Source organism: Triticum aestivum, chromosome 2B (assembly GCF_018294505.1).
Source record: "Triticum aestivum cultivar Chinese Spring chromosome 2B, IWGSC CS RefSeq v2.1, whole genome shotgun sequence".
NCBI classification, from domain to species: Eukaryota; Viridiplantae; Streptophyta; class Magnoliopsida; order Poales; family Poaceae; genus Triticum; species Triticum aestivum.
Window position 1 is genome coordinate 655,231,812 of NC_057798.1, and position 12,011 is coordinate 655,243,822.

Here is a 12,011-nt window from a genome sequence, read left to right on the forward strand (position 1 = left end):
TCTAGATTTTCTAAAATGGAAATCAATTTCTTTTCCTTTTCTCGGCCAAATTCCATCGGACCATTAGATACGTTCTACTGTTTGAATTGTTCACATATCTTACTCATACTTCCATCCACGCGTACAATGTTTCTGAGACAACTCTACCAGTACATGCATCTGTACATCTCTCTTCTCTTGCGTGGATTCATCCCATTGTTTTTGTTTTCTTTCTCAAGTCACATGGGCCTAGCCCATCTATTTGTTTCCACTCTTAATTTCCTCCTCCCCTCCTTCCTCATGGGCCTTGCCGACCTGGGCCATCTCTCTCACCCGAGCCAGAGCCTCCTCTCGTTCTGTAGGTTTTCAATCTACATAATAGAAATGACCACCTACACCTACACATAAGAGAGGAAGCGTTCAGCCATATGGAGACTCCTTCTCTTAATTCCCTTTAATTTCTACCGTTTCCAAATAGGAAATCGTTTCACGCCGGGGCGCCAGCCGAAGCTTCGGCCGGTCTCCCCGGCTTGCTCCCTCGCGCGCCTATGCCAGGCAGCCACGTGCCCTGGCCCACACGCTGCCTCTGCCTTTCCCTTATCTCTTTTGCACCAACCGTTTTGGACCGCACAAATCTCATCTCTAGAACATCGTTGTGTACTCCTTCTACCTTTCGCGTCCCCAACCACTCTAGGCTCCATCCTGCAAGCTTTTGCTTCCACCCGATTCTCCCCTGGCAACAAACCACCATGAGGCTGCTATAAGGATGCGTCGCTGGTCCTCGATTTCATTGATGGTAGCCGCCAATCTCCTCTCCGTCTTCGCTGCGAGCCGTCGGTGTTGCTACAACCACGGCCTCGTCGCTGACGTGAGATGTGCTACAACCATGGCGAGGCGGTGATGCGGCCGGCGTCGCGCACTGCTATGACTACGACATCGCGGTGCTACAACCGACATGCTCCCGTGCTGGAACCGGCGCGGGGAAATGTTGCAGCCCCGGCGTGCGCCCGCACTAGAAAGGACATGGCGATGCTGTGACCGGCCATGTGGTGTGCTGGAACCGGCTATCGGGTGTGCTGGAACCGGCGACAAAACATGATACAATCGATGAGACTGTGTGCTGGGAACCGGCCGCCGGAGCTGCATCCAGTGACACAAATTGCTACATCCGGCATCGATTTTTGCTGGAAGCGTAGAAATCAGCACATCAACGCTACAAACCAGGTGGGCGGCACCAGCGAGCCATTTTTTTGCTGGAACCGGCACACCTGTTTGCTACAACCGGCGAGCATTTTTGCTACAGCCAGCAACCGGGGACGAGGTACACTACAAGCTCGTCGGCGTGTGCTGGAACCGGCGACCGCCGAGCACCGAAAACTGGGAGCGTTGCCACCGGGGTTGCAACCGCGAGCAAACGCTTATGCATGTGCGGAACCGGCGTCCGGCGTCTGGCAGCGAGGGCCGGACGATGGCCGGCATCCGGCGGCGAGGGCGGCGATCGGCCGGTGGCCGGCGTCCGACGGCGAGGAAGGTGACCGGCTGGTGGCCAGCGTCCGGCAGCGAGGGCGGCGACCGGCCGGTGGATGACCCGGCGATGCTTCGAGGCCAACCATCTCTTTTCGTCCATGGCACTGTGGATGAGCTTTTTCTGCGAGCGCAGGCAATAAAACAAGAAAGCATCACGAGAGGGCAGAAAATCATGTGGCTCTAGATGTTTCGATCGTACGGTTTGGGTGCGACCGGCCCAAATTTGGGCCGGCGCACCGGCGCGTACTAGTGGTCTTCCAAATATGAAATTACGTTGACTTGGTTCTTCTCCCACTGCTAGCCCGATCGTTTCTCCTTCCTCAACTCGCACATACACGTACACGCACACAGAAGCTGGAACGTACAGTCACTCGCACCCTCCCCTCTAATTAAGGATAGTATAACCGCATCTAAAGTGAGCCCTCACAACGATTTAGATTTTTGGTCGTCCGTTTTATTGATCTGGCCGTTTATGTCCCTCGGATGCGTGTGTATGCCCATCTCTCCCGCACTAGCCCAACTGTCCTGTGGGCTGCTGCTCCAGAGGCCGAAAGGAAGCGCTCTGGTGAACTGGGCCGTTGGCGAGCCCATTATACCGAGGGTCGCTCGTGCTCGTAAAAAAAATTCTGGACGGGATCGAAGCGGCGCTCGATACAGAGGAGCAGGTGGTCTGTATCGAGGGATCGAAGCGGCGCTCAAGGGGATCGATCGCATCGCGCGCCTCGCAAGAGGGGAGAGGAACGGATCGAGTGGACCCTTGTGCTCGACAAAAGGGAGGGGAACGGATCGGTCGGTGCCTCGGTGGTCGTCCAGCGGGGTGCTGCCGTCGCGGAACCGGAAGTTGTGGTTGCGGCTCTTCCTCTAGAGCCACCACAACCTACACCAGCCCTTGTCGCCGAGCCTGAGCGATGAAGGCACCCCGGCGAAGGGTACACGTTCGACACGCACAAGGAGCTGGATGAGTGACCGCGTCAGCGAGTAGGTGAGCAGCATCGAGCGCGACTACCTTCGCATCCCCGAGGAGGAGGACGACGGTCGCAACGACCAGTGCATGGACCTCGCCGACTGCGTGGCCCGCCCTTGTCCCGTCGAGGCCGGGGTGGCGTTGGGTAATATAAGGGCCATGACAAGGCCAAGCGTTGCACGGCCGCCGCCAACGTCGCCCAAGCCAACATCACCATCCAGTACCTCAACGACTTCTCCTCCACGGCGCACATCTCCGAGATGGGCCTCACTACCGGAACAGGGTGCTACCCCGACGGCCAAAACAATGCCGACGACCCCCGTCGGCTTCTTTGGAGCTATGCCGACAGCCTGGTCCTGGCCGTCGGCGTACCCTAGCCGTCGGGTTACACAGAGCTAAGCCGACGGCACCCGTCGACATAGAATGGCCGTCGGCCTAGCTGCAAGTACGCCGACAACTGCCGTCGGCTTACAACGGCCGTCGGCATACTCATGGGCCCGGCGACCCCGCTGGTGACGGGCGGCTAACGCCGTCAGAGCTATGCCGACGGCCGAGTCGGGGGGCCGTCAGCATAGGTCCGCATGCCACGTCACCGATCCGGGCCGCACCGTCCAGAACATATGCCGACGGCTGCCATCGGCATATCTGCCACGTCAGCGATCCGTGGCACGCCGCCCGCCGCCTAAACCCTGGCCGTCTCTATGACGACGGCTATGTCGTCGGCATAGTTAGATTTTTTTTCATATATTTTTTTCATGCTTTTTTATGTATTATTATATCAACTAACATGTAGCATGTTAAATATAAACATACATATGAATATATATGTAGTTTGTATTTTTTTCATATATTATGAATATATATATATATATATATAGTTTGTATTTTTTCGAGCACGTTAAGAATGTGAGGTCATGTTCTTTTAAATATAGATCCTTATATTTTAATAAAATCAAAAACAACTATGCTGACAGAAGTTTTGTGGCGATTGCAAACGCCCGACACCCGTCTCCAGAGTGTGACCCCCCTCACGTCCGCGGTGTGCCCCCCTCATGGACGGCGCCGCCGCCGGCACCTGGAGGGGGGAAACGGACGCGTCGGGTCTACACGGAGTGGATGTAGCTGTGGATTTGACTCGGATGTTGCTCCCGGGTGTCCCTACGGGCCGACCTGACACAACTGGGTGGAGAGGTCCACTGGTCAAAGCCCGTCCGTGGGAAGTCAAAAGGCTAGATCTCGTGGTCAACCGCTCCAGGGTTAGGCGGGACGGGGGCCCTGGGGGGTAGCAATGCCACCGGAGCATCGTACCGGACCCTCATACATGCGAGGTGGTGTTGTGGCATGTCCGGAGAGGCGACACGCATCACCGGGGTGTGGCCCCCGTCAAGGACGGCGCCGCCGCCGGCACCTGGAGGGGGGAAACAAACGCGTCGGGTCTACACGGAGTGGATGTAGCTATGGGTTTGGCCTGGATGTTGCTCCCGGGTGTCCCTATGGGCAGATCTGACACAACCGGGTGGAGAGGTCCACTCGTCAAAGCCCGTCCGTGGTAAGTCAAAGGGCTAGATCTCGTGGTCAACCGCTCCTGGGTTAGGCGGGACGGGGGTCTTGGGGGGTAGCAATGCCACCGGAGCGTCGCACAGGGCCCTCAGACATGCGGGGTGGTGTGGTGGCATGTTAGAAGAGGCGACACGCATCTCCGGGGCGTGGCCCCTCTCACGGACGATGATGACACGGTAGTAGACATTTTGTGGTAGCGATGCGGCGTGAATATTATTAAATACTCAGAGCGCGATAAAATCATTAGTTTTTTTGCATGATGTGGGCACATGTGCTATAGGAACGATGGCAATTTTTCATAATTATTGGTGATGGAGAAGTATCCAAAAAATTCCCTCTACGCGGATTGCTCTTCGCGCGTCTATGACTGTGGCCGGCGGCCTCCGGGGGCTAGCATGCCGCCAAATCTTGCGTAGGCGGCCTCTCACAAGTCTGGAAGTGTTGTGGCGGTTGCAAACGCTCGACATGTGTCTCCGGGGTGTGCCCCCCTCACGGACGGCGCCGCCGCCGGCACCTGGAGGGGGGAAACGAACGCGTCGGGTCTACACAGAAGGGATCTTGCTGTGGGTCTGGCCCGGATGTTTCTCCAAAGTGTCCCTATGGGCTGACCTAACACAACCGGGTGGGGAGGTCCACTGGTCAAACCCCGTCCGTGCAAAGTCAAAGGGCTAGATCCCGTGGTCAAACACTATAGGGTTAGGCGGGACGGGGGCCCTGGGGGGTAGCAATGCCACCGGAGCATCGTACCGGGCCCTCATACATGCGGGGTGGTGTTGTGGCATGTCCGAAGAGGCGGCACGCGTCTCTGGTGCGTGGCCCCCCTCACGGACGGCGCCGCCGCCGGCACCGGGAGGGGGGAAACAGACGCGTCGGGTCTACACGGAGTGGATGTAGCTGTGGTTTTGGCCCGGATGTTGCTCCCACGTGTCCCTCTGGGCTGACCTGACACAACCGGGTGGAGAGGTCCACTGGTCAAAGCCCGTCCGTGAGAAGTCAAAGGGCTAGATCTTGTGGTTAACCGCTCCAGGGTTAGGCGGGACCGGGGCCCTGGGGGTAGCAATGCCATCGGAGCGTCGTACCGGGCCCTCATACATGCGGGGTGGTGTTGTGGCATGTCCGAAGAGGCGGCACGCGTCTCCGGGGTGTGGCCCCGGTCACGGACGGCGCCGCCGCCGGCACCTGGAGGCGGGAAACGGCCGCGTCGGGTCTACACGGAGTGGATGTAGCTGTGGGTTTGGCCCGGATGTTGCTCCCGGGTGTCCCTATGGGCCGAACTAACACAACCGGGTGGAGAGGTCCAATGGTCAAAGCCCGTCCGTGGGAAGTTCATGGGCTAGATCTCGTGGTCAACCGCTCTAGGGTTAGGTGGGACGGGGGCCCTGGGGGTAGCAATGCCACCGGAGCGTTGTACCGGGCCCTCATACATGCGGGGTGGTGTTGTGGCATGTCCGAAGAGGTGGCACGCGTCTCCGGTGCGTTACCCCCCCCCCCTCACGGACGACGCCGCTGCCGGCACCTGGAGGGGGGAAACGGACACGTCGGATCTACATGGAATTGATGTAGCTGTGGGTTTGGCCCGGATGTTGCTCCCGGGTGTCCCTCTGGGATGACCTGACAAAAGCGGGTGGAGAAGTCCACTGGTCAAAGCCTGTCCATGGGAAGTTAAAGGGCTAGATCTCGTAGTCAACCGCTCCAGGGTTAGGGGGAACGGGGGCCCTGGGAGTAGCAATGCCACCGGAGCATCGTACCGGGCCCTCATACATGCGGGGTGGTGTTGTGGCATGTCCGAAGAGGCGACACGTGTCTCCGTGGTGTGGCCCCCGTCACGGACGGCACCGTCGCCGGCACCGGAAGGGGGGAAATGGACGCGTCGGGTCTACACGGAGTTGATGTAGCTGTGGTTTTGGCCCGAATGTTGCTCCCGGGTGTCCCTCTGGGTTGACCTGACACAACCGGGTGGAGATGTCCACTGGTCAAAGCCCGTCCGTGGGAAGTCAAAGGGCTAGATCTCGTGGTCAACCGCTCCAGGGTTAAGGGGACGGGGGCCCTGGGTGTAGCAATGCCACCGGAGCATCGTACCGGGCCCTCATACATGCGGGGTGGTGTTGTGGCATGTCCGAAGAGGCGACACACGTCTCCGGGGTGTGGCCCCCGTCATGGACGACGTCGCCGCCGGCACCTAGAGGGGGGAAACGGACACGACGGGTCTACACGGAGTGGACTTAGCTGTGGGTTTGGCCCGGATGTTGCTCCCGGGTGTCCCTATGAGCCGAACTGACACAACCGAGTGGAGAGATCCATTGGTCAAAGCCCGTTCGTGGAAAGTCAAAGGGCTAGATCTCGTGGTCAACCGCTCCTGGGTTAGTCGGGACGGGGGCCCTGGGGGTAGCAATGCCATCGGAGCGTCGTACCGGGCCCTCATACATGCGGGGTGGGGTTGTGGCATGTCCGAAGAGGCGACACACGTCTCTGGGGTGTGGCCCCCGTCACGGACGGCGCCGCCGCGACATCTGGAGGGGGGAAACGGACGCGTCGGGTCTACACGAAATGGATTTAGCTGTGGGTTTGGCCCGGATTTTGCTCCTGGGTGTCCCTATGGGCCGAACTGACACAACCGGGTGGAGAGATCCACTGGTCAAAGCCCCACCATGGAAATTCAAAGGGCTAGATCTCGTGGTCAACCGCTCCTGGGTTAGTCGGGACGGGGGCCCTGGGTGTAGCAATGCCACCGGAGTGTCGTACCGGGCCCTCATACATGCGGGGTGGTGTTGTGGCATGTCCGAAGAGGCGCGCGCACGTCTCCGGGGTGTGACCCCCGTCACGGACTGCGCCGCCGCCGGCACCTGGAGGGGGGAAACAGACGCGTCGGGTCTACACAGAGTGGATGTAGCTGTGGGTTTGGCCCGGATGTTGCTCCCAGGTGTCCCTCTGGGCTGACCTGACACGACCGGGTGAAGAGGTCCACTGGTCAAAGCTCGTCCGTGGGAAGTCAAAGGGCTAGATCTCGTGGTCAATCGTTCCAGGGTTAGGCGGGACGGGGGCCCTGGGGTAGCAATGCCACCGGAGCGTCGTACCGGGCCCTCATACATGCGGGGTGGTGTTGTGGCATGTCCGAAGAGGCGGCACGCGTCTCTGGGGTGTGGCCCCCCGTCACGGACGGCGCCGCCGCCGACACCTGGAGGGGGGGAAACGGACGCGTCGGGTCTACACGGAGTAGATGTAGCTGCGGGTTCGGCCCGGATGTTGCTCCCGGGTGTCTCTATGGGCCTAACTGACACAACCGGGTGGATAGGTCCAATGGTCAAAGCCCGTCCGTGGGAAGTCAAAGGGCTAGATCTCGTGGTCAACCGCTCCAGGGTTAGGCGGGACGGGGGCCCTCGGGAGTAGCAATGCCATCGGAGCATCATACCGGGCCCTCATACATGCGGGATGGTGTTGTGGCATGTCCGAAGAGGCGGCACGCGTCTCCGGTGCGTGGCCCCCCTCACGGACGGCGCCGCAGCCGGCACCGGGAGGGGGGAAACAGACGCGTCGGGTCTACACGGAGTGGATGTAGCTATGGGTTTGGCCCGGATGTTGCTCCCAGGTGTCCCTCTGGGCTGACATGACACAACCGGGTGGAGAGGTCCACTGGTCAAAGCCCGTCCGTGGGAAGTCAAAGGGCTAGATCTTGTGGTTAACCGCTCCAGGGTTAGGGGGACGGGGGCCCTAGAGGGTAGCAATGCCACCGGAGCATCGTACCGGGCCCTCATACATGCGGGGTGGTGTTGTGGCATGTCCGAAGAGGCGACACACGTCTCCGGGGTGTGGCCCCCGTCATGGCCGCCGCCGCCGCCGACACCTGGAGGGGAGAAACGGACGCGTCGGGTCTACACGGAGTTGATGTAGCTGTGGGTTTGGCCCGAATGTTGCTCCCGGATGTCCCTCTGCACTACAAGAGATTGGACCTACCGTGACGAGCTAAAAAATGTCACTTAATAGCTAAAAATGTCACAAAATACTCATGTGACATTTTTCGAGTGTCACCAGCATCGTCACGGAATCCCCGTTACAGATTATTACTAGTGACGCAGCGCGTAAAAAACGTCACCAGATATGGGACCTTCAATGACGAAGTTGTCGTCACTAGAGTTTTGCTGGGCTAATGCCTACTGGATTTCCAAATGGGCCAAACCCAATAATTCAGCTCATTTTTTTATTTTTGGATCTAATTTTTTGGTGGGCCATAGCCAATTTGCATCACAATAGTGGTTGATGGAGCAGTTGCCATTTCTTGCTAGCCTTTTCAAGTATTATTTTCTTTGTAGTTTCTCCTCTAAGTTTAGTTTGACATGGTCCGGAAACGCATCGTGAGGGTGTCATATTTTTAAGACCATCTGTCCATTAACCAATTTTCACATCATATTACAAGCCAACTAGTCTCTATACAGCGTGCATATTACACATTACACTTACATGCTCCATCCAAAATAACCGAAGCTACATTGTCATCCAATAAAACAATTTTTTTAGAGGTCGTCAATAGAGACTGTGTGGGTGTGACTCTTAGCTACCGCCTTCCTCAAAACTCGAAACCTTTGTTGGATGCCTCTTCTCGTGACTTCTTGAAGGCAACTAGAGTTGGTATAATCCTCCTTTGTCCATATCAACTTCTTGAAAGATGACTTACAAATCAACCTATTGGAAACAAAGGCATAAATATAGCATTATGAATGTGTTACAGAAAAAAAATCTACGATTTCAACAAAGAACAAACAAATTTATTACTCGAAGCACTATGGAATCTTAACAAAAAAAGACTTACTAGTACTTGTCTAGTAAGTGATATTAAGAAAAACATGTTGTATGTGTGAGCATAAAAGGACATCCGAAATATTATATTAGAATAAACACCTATTAATACATCAAAAGGTAAGAAAACTATTAGTATTAAGAGGACACACGTAAATTAGATCTGAACTCAAAGTTTCAAATCTGGATAGGAAAAAATTAGCATTGTAGTAGGTACTCCTTCACAAATTAAAATGGTGCCAAAAACAGAATATTTAACAAAGCCTCGAAGGAAGAAACATTCAAGCGACCTAGAATAGTAAAGAAAGCATGAACAACTTCTGCATAGCTTAGTTGTTGTCATTGGCACACATTTGATTGGAAGTGTGATCAATAAGACACGTCCATCTAGGAATAAATTACTTACAATTACACTATGGTCATAGGCCGAATAAAAAGCGTGTTTAGGATTTGATCTTAACTTGTAGTATCTGCTTGCTTGGACAGTAATGTTCATTAGCCAGTATTGACTTCTGATTGCTACAAACAAGTTCAGTGAATCAGTTCTCCATTAGTAATTTTCCAAAATCATGCCGAATCTCTCATACAACTCTCACTGCAGTTCTACAACAGCAATTCACTTGCAAATCTATTCACAGTCCCTCAAAAGGAGTTCAAAACTACAAAATAACATAACAAAAATGGGGGAGCATCAGCACAATGAAAATATTTTACTGCAACTACTATTTAATTACTAACCCATTTCACAATGGGGGAGTACTATCTTGGTTCTCAAAATAATTTCTCTTAAATCAGAACGGGTACAATTCAGTTTACAAATTCCAACTTAAGTGACACATATCAACTAACTTCCATACAATCTGACCTAGCAAATACTAGGGGAGTACTATACAAGCATCTCACAATCGAGCAACAAGAACTTGGTAAGAGGGAGGAACAGAACGAAACTAATATCTGAAGAGGAGAGAGTTCAGCGTCGTACACATGTTAACCCAGGTTGCTGGTCGAGCTTGACGGTCCTCCAGCAGAACTCCGGCCTGCTTCTATGGTCTGTGCTCCATGTCAATCTAACGGAAAAAACCCAAGAAGAAGAAAAACAGAGGGTCAACGAGATGTACTATAAGTGTCGGAAGGTCGGACGACTACAGCCCGACTCATTAGTTAATAAAAAAATCAATCATACTCTGTGGGGGTAGTCCCTGACGAAAGCGATGAGCCTGGTCTAGTAGCCTAACCTGAGGTTCCGCAAAAGGAAGCCATAGCCAGTACCCACATCACCAAGACTCATCCTCACCATCATTTTCTCCGATGGAATTGACAAGTGTATGGACGAGTGGCACCACAAAGTGAGATTTCAGTCCCTGCAATCACACGAGAGGGATCAGAGGATGCACGCACGCAGTCACTCACACAAAGAACGCACGTCACGCACACAAGCTGTGCCACCACTGCGCGACCAGGCTGGTCCGGCCGCGGCGCAGGCTGGGTCCGCCGCTGCGCGCCATGGAGGGCCCCGACGCCACAGGCAGCTTCCACAGCGGGGCGCCCTCAAGAAACCCTACAGGAGTTGGAGGAGAGAGCAGCTGCTCCTGTAGCCGTCGTCGCGCTTCGTTGCCTCCGATCTACCGCCGCCGCCACACGGGCGAAAGAAAACTAGATCGGATAGACAGGGTTTCCCTCCGGGAGGAGAAGGTGGAACCTGGAACGAAGGGAAAATCGCTGCTTATTTGCGTGGTTGAGTTGGCTTGGGCCCGCTTATAGAAAAATTTAAAGAAAGGGCGTTTTTCTGGGCTTGACAGGCTATGGGCTGTGCTGCCCCCGTGAAATACGAAGTTACGAACAGCCAGAACCAAGCCGTTTGCCTAAAGATAAAAAAGCCGGAACCAAGCCGTCCCGTGCCTTGCCTGACCAAGGTTTTGGATCCCAAGCGGACCTTTTTTCTCGAGGGTCACCGGAATTTGCGGTTACCACGGTAACCACGAAATTCCAAAAAACACTCAGTTGAAATTTAAAATAATTTTGAATTCAAATATTTTTGACGTCGATATAGGTAAGTGTTTTACTCACAAGTATTGCGAACCATTCCCTGGCGTAGTGGTTAGTCGACCCCTGGTCATTTGCGTCAGGCCAGAATCGAACCCTGACTAGCTGCTAAGGGAAGGAAGCCTTTCCCACTAGGCCACCAACAGTTCTGTTCTAATAAAAGAGATGCGGTCTATTTAACTGGTTAGTGAGCGTTTGAATTCAAAGATTTCAAAATATTCGAGATATTTTGCTCGGTATGAGTGTTTCTCGAGGGGCGACGGTAAACACGGTAACCGTGAGAGATCGCGAAATTTCCCTCGGTACCCAAAACGCTGGCTGGGACAGACGAACAGATCGATCACATAGGCCCCTGCAAGAAAAACTAACCTGCAGATCGAGCCACACACGCCCGGGGAAGAAATAACTAAACCTGCTGAGTGTTACTAGTATATGTGCCTACATATATAGTCTAGGACCATGATAATATTTTTAGCACAATTTACATTATTATCTTTTTTTTTGCAAAAAAATTACATTTGTATCTGAACTCTAGCCTGTTAGCAACGCCGTTAGTTTTCATAAAATAAAAGGAACGCCATTAGTTGAGACCATAATGGTCCTGGGTTCAAACTCCCCTGTACTAAACTTTTTCCTGTTAACTTCTATTTCCATTTTTATTTTTGTGATAGAGCGAAATCACATCACCTCATGTATGGGTTCAAGTTTTTTTTTGCCCGTGCACTATCTATTTATATTAGATGGAATATATAAAATAAGTTTCGCCCGACCATTACCTATCTATATTAAATGGAACAAAAATAATCACAGGGCTCGTATATGGTGGGTCCTGGTGCCAACACTCGTAATATTCGGTGACTCCAGTAGGTTTGTCATGTAAATTGCAAACTATCATAGAAATTGGTAGCCAGGTGCGCTCATAGGCTAAAGCGATCCAGTGACGTCTATCGTCAAGGATTTATGGTAATCAGTGACGCCACCTACAAGAACATCACACATTAGGCATTTGTATGACATTCTCCATCTTCGTCATGAGGATTTTCGTCACAGTATCTCAATTTTCGTCACAGTACCTATGGGCTGAACTGACACAACCGGGTGGAGAGATCCACTGGTCAAAGCCCCACCGTGGAAAGTCAAAGGGCTA

At 53.8% G+C, this 12,011-nt stretch overlaps 1 long non-coding RNA gene across 1 annotated transcript; it reads right to left on the minus strand.

Annotated features, from left to right (window-relative positions):
- Window positions 1–8,406: 8,406 nt before the first annotated feature.
- On the minus strand, window positions 8,407–10,706 carry LOC123041918 (uncharacterized). Its single transcript, XR_006418665.1, has 3 exons — window positions 10,254–10,706; window positions 10,057–10,182; window positions 8,407–9,888 (listed from the first exon to the last, which is right to left on the minus strand). It is a non-coding gene; the product is annotated as an uncharacterized lncRNA (long non-coding RNA).
- Between the last annotated feature and the right edge of the window lie 1,305 nt (window positions 10,707–12,011).